The following is a 10,974-nucleotide window of genomic DNA, read 5'->3' on the forward strand; positions in this document are numbered from 1 at the left end:
AACATATTTCCTTAGCAGGACATACAATATGCATCTGAATGTGTGTATGTTGTGTGTCTGTGTATACACACATGTTCTTCCTAGCTCTATCTACGGAGAGGACCTAGAAGCAATGACCCCAGTGGCAATGACCACACCTAGTGCCCAGATCTTGATTTCTGAATACCATTCTCCTTGGAGAAATGGACTGGGGCAGTAAATGTACAAGATGCGCCTGAAGCATCTTGTATACCAGAAAGTAGGAAATGCTCAAAGAATAAAAGGATGAGGATATGCCAAAGGAATTTAGGAGCCAGCCTGAAAGAGCAGTCAATGGTTAAAGTTGGAACAATTCGAGCAACAAAATAAAGTAGTATTGGAGTATAACCCAAAGTATAAAATAAATATACATGAGTTCATACTGACATACTTGATTGAATAAATAAATGAGGTAGAAAGAAAAGCTCTTTCAATTCATAAATATAGGCAGAATAATGGACATAGAAAATCACCATTTGGCAAACGCCACCATTTTTAAGAAGAATCAATAGCAGATGCTAAAATCGGTGCATGAAAGTATGATGAGCAACGGGATATTTACATAGTCTCAAAATATTTTACCACAAGATATTTATTATTACTAAGGGAAGCATACTAACTTTACAGTGAAGAAAGCCGGCAAACAATGATCAAAGTTAACATGATCAGCATGGGACATATCACCGTCACGCACCTCCTGATATGATGCCCTAAGAAGCACACAGAATCACTTCTGAGGCATTCTTGCCCCAAATGCAAAATATGAACTTAATCAAGGAAATGTCAGACAAACCCAGCTTGAATGACATTCTACAAAATAAGTGGCCAGTTCTCTTCAAAATTTCAGAATCGGTAAAAATAAAGACTAAAGGACCATCCCAGATCATAAAAGATGCAGGGGACATGACAACTACATGCCATACGTGATCCTGGATTGGATCCTGGACCAAAAAAGAACAGATAACAGTGGAACAATTGTTAAAATCTGTGTAACATCTGTAGATTGGTTAATAATATTGTATCAATGTTAATTTTCTGGTTTGGATACTTGTACTATGGCTATGTAAGATGTTAACTTTTGAGGAAACTGGATGAAGGGAATATGAGACTCCTTTGTACTATTTTGCATATTTTTGCCAATCTGAAATTATTTCAAAATCAAAGGTCAAATTTCAAGACGCGCCTCTCAAAGTTTTAAAATTATAGTGTATATCATACAATGGAATTTTATGCAAATGTTAAATTTAGGGTTTTCTTAAAGTAATAAGGTACCAATGAGGAAATGCTCACACTATATTAATTGAAGATATACTATGTATGTAAATTTTATGTTCTATATGATCCCAATTCTGTATAATTATTCATAGATATACACATAGCAAAGCAAGAAAAATGAAGGTAATACTGCAAAGGAGAGGACAAAATGATCATATTTGCAGATGTTATCACACTCCACTTCTACTTAGAAATGCAAGAGAATCAACTATAAGAACTCTTAAGAGAATTCAATTAGGTGGTTATAAAATAAATGTACAGGATTTAGAGCATTCTGTATGCCAGCAATAACAAGTTGGAAAATACAATTTTAAAAGAAAATCCCATTCACAAATAAAACCTTTAGAGTATTAAGGGTAAACTAAGATTTTAGCAAGAGGGATTTGAAATCTAAGCTAGTAAAGAGTTTGGATAGAGCTGGTAGAATTGGTTAAATATGGGGAAAAATAAAGTGAATCAGTATTCTTGCACTATATGCCATTGAAGAGTAGCAGAATATGCCACCCCAAAATATGACTCTTTGTTAAGGATTATTTTGAGCTGATTATTTTGAGAAACTGCAGACACAGGAGAAGCTCTAAAAACAGAGTAGAAGCTACCCTTTTGTAAGAGACATTTACATTAGAAAGTGGTCTGTACCAGGAAGAGAGCTATTACTAGAGATCATTTTTTTCATCTGAGACACTTACCTACATGGCAGGGAAAATTCTATTTACCATATATTTCCTCTTCTCACCTTCCTGTGAGTGGCCTTCTTCCCCTTTGAAACCCCAGAGCCCTGTCCCTTTCCTTAGCCCAGGATGGTATATAAGCCTGAATTGCCTGGCTGCCTTTTTGAGACTCATATCTTTGTGGGGCTCCTGTACATACATATGTGCATACATAATTAAAATCATTTTTCTCCTTTTAATCTATTTCTTATTACAGGAGGGTCTCATCCAAGAATCTAGAAGGGTAGAGGGAAAATTATTTTTCCTGCTCTACACCATTATAGATATCCTATGAAATAAATAGTTAAATGTGAAATGTTTAACCATTGGGGGGAAATAACTAGACATCATTGAGGTGAATATTTAATCCCAGGGGAAGGAATAATTCTTTAAGCATAAGTAGGTAGAAGATATAAAGGAAAAGACTGCTAGTTTTGACTACATAAAGTTTTAAATTTATTTACTTCAACAAGACCATGAATAAGAATAAGAGAAATAACAAATTTGGGAAAAAATTGTAATATATTTGACAGACAAGGGTCAGTAACCTTAATATGCAAAGAGTGCTTACAAATAAGCAAGAAAAAAAACTCGAACAGAAAAGAAGAGAATCCTAGAGTCTCCACCCCAAAACTATTGGAACTAATAAATAAATTCAGCAAAGATTGCAGGATACAAGAGTAATATACAGAAATTTGTTGCATTTTTTATACATTTATAATGAAATATCAGAAAGAGAAATTTAAAAAAAAATCCCATTTAAAATCACATCAAAAAATAAAGTAAAATACCTAGTAATAAACCTAACTGAGGAGGTGAAAGAATTATACACTTAAAACTATAAAGCATTGATGAAGGAAATTGAAGATAATTCAAAGAAATGGAAAGATAGCTCGTGTTCTTGGATTGGAAGAATCAGTATTCTTAAAATGGCCATACTACCCAAAGAAATCCACAGATTTGATACAATCTCTATCAGAATATCCATGACACTTTTCACAGAACTAGAACAAATAATCCTAAAATGTATATGGACCCAGAAAAGACCCCAACTTGCCAAAGCAATCGTGAGAAAAAAGAACAAAGTTGGAAGTTTAACCCTCCCAGACTTCAGATTATACTACAAAGCTACAGTAATCAAAACAGCATGGTATTGGCACAAAAATAGACACATAGATCAATGGAACAGAATAGAGAGCCCAGAAATAAACCCACACATCTACGGTCAATTAACAAACAAGGTAAGAATATGCAATTGAGAAAAGACAGTCCTTCAATAAGTGGTGCCAGGAAAACTGGACAGCTACATGTAAAAGAGCAAAATTAGAACAGTTCTTCACACCATATACAAAAATAAATTCAAAATGGATTAAAGACCTAAATGTTAGACCAGATACAATAAAACTCCTAGAGGAACACATTGGCAGAACATTCTTTGACATAAATCACAGCAGTATCGTTTTGGATCCTTCTCCTACAGTAATGGAAACAAAAGCAAAAATAAACAAATGGAACCTAATTAAACTTAAAAGCTTTTGTACAGCAAAGAAAACCATAAACAAAATGAAAAGACAACCTGAGGAATGGGAGAAAATATTTGCAAACTATGCAACCAACAAGGGATTTCCAAAATATACAAACAGCTTACACAGCTCAATATCAAAAAAACAAAAAACCCAATCAAAAAATGGGCAGAAGACCTAAATAGGCACTTCTCCAAAGAAGACATACAGATGGCCAACAGGCACATGACAAGATGCTCAATGTCACTCATTATTAGAGAAATGCAAATCCAAATTACAATGAGATACCACCTCACACTGGTCAGAATGGCCATTATCAAAAAGTCTACAGGGCTTCCCTGGTGGCGCAGTGGTTGGGGATCTGCCTGCTAATGCAGGGGACACAGGTTCGAGCCCTGGTCTGGGAAGATCCCACATGCCGCGGAGCAACTGGGCCCGTGAGCCACAACTACTGAGCCTGCGCGTCTGGAGCCTGTGCCCCGCAACGGGAGGGGCCGTGATAGTGAAAGACCTGCGCACCGCGATGAAGAGTGGCCCCCGCACCACGATGAAGAGTGGCCCCCACTTGCGCAACTAGAGAAAGCCCTCGCACGAAACGAAGACCCAACACAGCCATAAATAAATAAATAAATAAATAAAGTAGCTATTAATTAAAAAAAAAGTCTACAAAGAATAAATGCTGGAGAAGGTGTGGAGAAAAGGGAACCCTCTTACACTGATGGTGGGAATGTAAATTGGTTCAGCCACTATGGAAAACAGTATGGAGGTTCCTTAAAAAACTAAAAACAGAGCTACCATATGATCCAGCAATCCCACTTCTGGGCATATATCCAGAAAAGAAAAAAACTCTAATTTGAAAATATACATCACTGCAATGTTCATAGCAGCACTATTTACAATAGCCAAGACATGGAAGCCACCTAACTGTCCAACTGTCCATTGACAGATGAATGGATAAAGAAGATGTGGTGTATACACACACACACACACACACACACACACACAATGGAATACTACACAGCCGTAAAGAAGAATGAAATAATGCCATTTGCAGCAATATGGATGAAACTAGAGATTATCATACTAAGTGAAGTAAATCAGACAGAGAAAGACAAATATATGATATCACCTATATGTGGAACCTAAAAATATGATACAAATGAACTTATTTACAAAACAGAAACAGACTCACAGACATAGAAAACAAACTTACGGTTACCAAAGGGGAAGGGGGAGAGGGATAAATTGGAAATTGGGGATTAACAGATACACACTATTATATACAAAATAGGTAAACAACAAGGACCTACTGTATAACACAGGGAACCATATTCAATATCTTGTAATAACCTATAATGGAAAAGAATCTGAAAAATAATATATATATGTATGTATAACTGAATCACTTTGCTGTACACCTGAAACATTGTAAATCAACTATACTTCAATAAAAAATATACTAAAAAATGAAACCAAAAACGAGACAGTTGGATTAAGAAGATATGGTATATATATGGAACACAATGGAACATTACTCAGACACAAAAAAGAATGAAATACTGCAATTTGCAGCAACATGGATGAACCTAGAGAGTATTATGCTTAGTGAAAAAAGTCAGACAAAGACAAATATTATATGGTATCACTTATGTGTGGAATCTAAAAAATAAAACAAGCAAAGGTATATACAAAACAGAAACAGACTCACAGACATAGAAAAAAAAAACTTGTTGTTACCAAATGGGAGAGGGAAAAGGGGAGGGACAGATTAGGGGTATGAGATTAACAGATACAAGCTACCATATATAAAACAGATAAGCAACAAGGATATACTGTATAGCACAGGGAATTATACCCATTATCTTGTAATAACCTATAATGGAATATAATACGCAAAAATACTGAATCATTATGCTGTACACTTGAAACTAACACAATACTGTAAGCCAACTATACTTCAATTTTCAAAAAGTGAAAAAAACATACAACAGTACTTACAGGAACAAAATATCAAAAACGGTATAAAAAATCCTGGTCCATTTATCTTATAAGATAAAATACCACACATCAAAAATTATCTGACAAAAATATCGTAATTATAAAAATAGTTACAAAATACAATATATTGCCAAGTAAAATACAATACAGGGTAAAGTAATAAAAACATGTTATAAAATAGTATTAAAGTATAATCTCAATTTAAATATATATATATTTATATTATATATTTTAAATATATAAGTACCTCCACCATTTGGCTTACTTCAAATATAACAAGAAAGTCTGTTTTGAATGTATTGGGAAGCCACTAAGAGTACAAAAATTTAAAACATAATTGAAATTGAAACTGTGATATTTTAATAAAAGAAAATCTAATTATATGATTTTAAATCACATATATATAAGTTCATTTATTCAGTAAATATTTATCAGGCACTGATTATGTAGCAAGCACTCTAGTAGGTTCTAGGGATACAATCATGAACAAGAACCCAAACTTGACCTGTGGCATTTACACTCCGGTACAGCACATGTATTCAGCCTACAAATACACAAATAAATATATTACTACAGATTTCAATAAGTGTCTTGAAGAAATATTACAGGTTACTACTATGGCACATAAAGGGGGACTCATTTGTTAGGAGGGTGGGCGTGGTGTGAAGAGCATAGAAAAAGAACTAAAAGTTGTTTTTCAAACGTTAAAAGTGATGATGGGCCTTCCCTGGTGGCGCAGTGGTTGAGAGTCTGCCTGCCAATGCAGGGGACACGGGTTCGAGCCCTGGTCTGGGAAGATCCCACATGCCGTGGAGCAGCTGGGCCCATGAGCCGCAACTACTGAGCCTGCGCGTCTGGAACCTGTGCTCCACAACAAGAGAGGCCGCGAGAGTGAGAGGCCCGCGCACCGCGGTGAAGAGTGGCCCCCGCTCGCCACAACTAGAGAAAGCCCTCGCACAGAAACGAAGAACTAACACAGTCAAAAATAAATAAATAAATTTATTTTTTTTAAAAAGTGATGATGATTTTAATATGATCATTAGTAATCATTAGTGATTTTTCCTTTTTATAACTTTTGCTATATTTCCTTAAATTTCAGCAATGAACCTGTATTACTTTTATAATCCAAAGTGAAAAAAATACTTAGGAGTACACTTAACCAAGGAGGTGAAAGGCTTGTACACTGAAAATTATAAAATACTGACAATGGAAATTAAAGCAGACACAAGTAAATGGAAAGATACCTCGTGTTCATGGATTAGGAGAATCAATATTGTTAAAATGTCCATACTACCCAAAGCAATATACAGATTCAATGCAATCCCTATCAAAATCCCAGTGGCATTTTTTACAGAGATAGAAAAATCAACCCTAAAATTCATATGGAACCACAAAAGACTCCACATAGCCAAAACAATTTTGAGCAAGAACAAAGCCAGAGGCATCACACTTCCTGATTTCATAATATATTACAAGCTACAGTAATCAAAACAGTATGATACTGGCATAAAAACAGATATATAAACCAATGGAACAGAATAAAGAGCCCAGAAATAAACCCACACATATACAGTCAACTGATCTTCCAAAGGGTGCCAAGAATACACAATGGAGAAAGGATAGTGTCTTTAATAAATAATGTTGGGGAAACTGGATATCTGCATGCAAAAGAATGAAATTAGACCCTTATCTTGCACCATACACAGAAGTAAAGTCAAAATGGATTAAAAACTTAAATGTAAGACCTGAGACTGTAAAATTCCTAAAAGAGCTTCTTGACATTGGTTTCAGCAATGATTTCTTGGATATGACATCAAAAGCACATGCAACAAAAGCAAAAATAAACAAAGAGGATTACATCAAACTAGAAAGCCTTTGCACAGCAAAGGAAACAATCAATGAAATGAAAAGACAACCTACAGAATGGGAGAAAATGTTTGCAAACCATGTGTCTGATAAAGAGTTAATATCCAAAATATATAAGGACCTCTTAAAACTCAACAGCAAAAAACCCAGAAATAATTCAATTAAAAACTGGGCAAAGGACTTAAATAGACATTTCTCCAAAGAAGACATACAAATGGTCAACAGGGACGTGAAAAGGTGCTCAACATCACTAATCACCAGGGAAAAGCAAATCAAAACCACAATGATATATCACTTCACACCTGTTAGGATGGCTATTATTAAAAAAAAAAAAGATAGCAAGTGTTTTCAAGGATATGGAGAAAAGGGAACTCTTGCATACTGTCAGAGGGAGTGTAATTTGGTGCAGCCACTATAGAAAACAGTTTTGAGGTTCCTCAATAAATTACTTTTTTTATAGACTTATTTACTTATTTTATTTTTTGGCTGTGTTGGGTCTTCATTGCTGCATGCGGGCTTTCTCTAGTTGCAGCGAGCGGGGGCTACTCTTCATTGCGGTGCAAGGGCTTCTCATTGCAGTGGCTTCTCCTGTTGCAGAGCACAGGCTCTAGGCACACGGGTTTCAGTAGTTGTGGCACGCGGGCTCAGTAGTTGTGGCTCGCGGGCTCTAGAGCGCAGGCTCGGTAGTTGTGGCGCACGGGCTTAGTTGGTCCACGGCATGTGGGATCTTCCCGGACCAGGGCTCGAACTCATGTCCCCTGGATTGGCAGGCGGATTCTTAACCACTGCACCACCAGGGAAGTCCCAAGGTTCCTCAATAAATTAAATAGAGCTACCATATGATTCAGCTATCCTACTGCTAGGTATATATCCAAAGGAATTGAAATCAGGATCTCAAAGAGATATCTGTAATCCCATGTTCATTGCAACATTATTTACAATAGCCAGGACATGGAAGCAACCTAAATGTTCATTATCAGATGAATGGATAAAGAAAAGGTGGTTGTCTTAGTTTGGGATGCTATGACAAAGTACCATAAACTGGATGGCTTAAACAACAAACATTGATTTCTCCAGTTCCAGAGGCTAACGGTACTGTATTGTATACTTTAAAATCTGCTAAGAAGATAGATCTTTTGTTAAGTGTTCTTATCATAAAAAATAATAGTAAATAAAGATGGTGGTAAAAAATTTTTGGAGGTAATGGGTATGTTTATGACATAGATTGTGGTGATGATTTCATGGGTGTATACTTGTCTCCAAACTCATCAAGTTGTTTATATTAAATATGTACAGCTTTTTGTATGTCAATCAGACCCCAATGAAGTGGTTTTTTTTAAAAGACATAAACAGTAAATGTAAAAGAAAACATAACAAAAATAAAACAGATATTTTAAGTATTACTGCTTACTTTAGCCAATCCTCCAAAAATCATACTGTCTAACGAGGACAAGCTGACTTGCCTAAAATGTGTCCCTGTGTACATCTCCCCCCGTGGCCTGATGAACACAAAGGGACACCTGAGCCTTGTCCCAACTGCTCTTCAAGTCATTTTTTAAACTTTGTCACGACGTTGACATCTCCACCATTGGCTTACCTCAAATGCAAAAAAGAAAGTCTATTTTGAACATACCGGGAATCTTCTAAGAGCAAAAATTTTAAACATAGTTGAGAAAATAAGATAATGAATATAAAGCACTTGGCCCAGTGGGCGGAAGACGGTGACTGTTCAGTCAATGACGACCAACACCATCATCATTGGTATTACTTCTCAGTATATATTTACAATCCTCCTTTTGAAATACCGTTAAGACCAATAACTTGGTAGCCTCATGGCTCTCCACATATTAGGGATAAGCATTTTTTTGCATGCAAATACGCCATATTTATTGATTCCTCTGTCTCTCCTCCATGGAAGAAAATACTGTTGGTAGAAATAAAATATCAGCCTCAACTTGTACGGATACCCAAGATCTTGTAAGTCATTACAATGTGTTTTTGAGAGTTGCCACTTCACTGCTCTATAAAAAGCTTCCTGAAAAAGTATTAACAGATGGCCTCTGTTAGTAGCACACCAGATGGCAACCCAAATGAGAAGATTCAACTTAAATTCTCCAAACTGAAGGAACTGTGACACTAGCTTTTTAATAGGTGTGCAGCATTAGAGGTAGCAAAGAAATGATCAGTTAAGATAAAAACTCACTTTCTCTCCTTATTTCAATGTGGAATACAGTCTTCATTGCCTTACCAGTTTGCCAGATCGTTCTGATAAAATGCTGGAAATGGTTTGCCCCACACAAACAGAAATTTTATTTGAAATGACTGACAGATTTATGAGGTGTAAGGCTAGTCTAAAGAATGAAAATACAAAGCAGTGCCCCAGGGACGAGTGATCTGTGGCACAGACACTCCTTTTTCTCCAGGACCAGTCAGTCATTAGTTTGCAACATTTTGCTCTTATTGTTAGAAATATTAGGCCTCAGCTCAACTATCAAACTTTGGACAGGGAGGTAATAACTGTTCTGAGATACTCATCTTTCCAGATGTCCAGTGCACCTACTGGTGAATAAAAGCCTGGGCTGCAGGTTCCCTTCTCAGGCATCGCTACTATACCAATTCTCTCAGGTTTCCCTGCGTGCCAAAATAACATTGCCTCATGAGGGTTCAGAAAAGGCCAACAGAGTCTTCATGTTGGCTTAGGAAGGTATCCTTCTACGATCTTAGGTTACATTAGTCAATGAAGATGTTTCTGGATATCAGAGAATACCCAAATATCAATGTTTCAAGACACCATGGAAACCCCCCCCCCCAAGTTGGCACTCAACCATTTCATTCTGCAGGCTACCTTGGATCTTCAAATATGGAAGCCAATGGGGCACACTGTACAGATGGATTTTTGGCAAAGTGGCTGGAACTATGGTCTGCAGTACAAACACACCGCATTAGAATATGCATATATATGCTCTGAAGCAGTCATTTGAGGGACATGGTGGATCACAGCCTCCCTGACTGCACAAGGCTGCCGGCCTCTCCTGCCTCAAGTGCAACTCTATTGCAGGGCTGAGGTAGACACAAAGGAAACATGAAGTCCACAAACCACATCAAACTGTCAGGAGTTCCTTCCAGTTTTCTTGCAAGCTCCGAGGACAGCTAGACGCTGTGAACACCAGGGATTGGGCTCCATCCGCTGCTCTCACGAACCCTCCATGCCTGTGAGTTTTAAGCTAAGACTGTGAGCACCCTTGCACAGTCACACATGGCTCCTGGGTTCCAGAGCACAGGTGCTGTCTAAAGAAAGAGCGAGTCCATCAAGGGGGCTGACCAGCCTGGAAAACCAAGTTCAAAGAAGTGCAAGTCGTCATGCATATCCAGCACCATCTGAAGGAGAGAAATCCTGGATCTGGGGTTGCTAAGGAGATGATCCTTGCTCAAGACAGGAACAGAGCACCGAGCTCCCTCAGTGCTGGAGTAAAAAATGCCCACCCCCAGGCCACCCACCTCTCCAAGCAATATTTGGCTTAATAACTCTGCTTCCCAGGTCTCTGGATACCAAGAAGGAGACGCAAAAACATTCTGGCTACTGG

This window comes from Balaenoptera musculus, chromosome X, assembly GCF_009873245.2.
Source record: "Balaenoptera musculus isolate JJ_BM4_2016_0621 chromosome X, mBalMus1.pri.v3, whole genome shotgun sequence".
NCBI classification, from domain to species: Eukaryota; Metazoa; Chordata; class Mammalia; order Artiodactyla; family Balaenopteridae; genus Balaenoptera; species Balaenoptera musculus.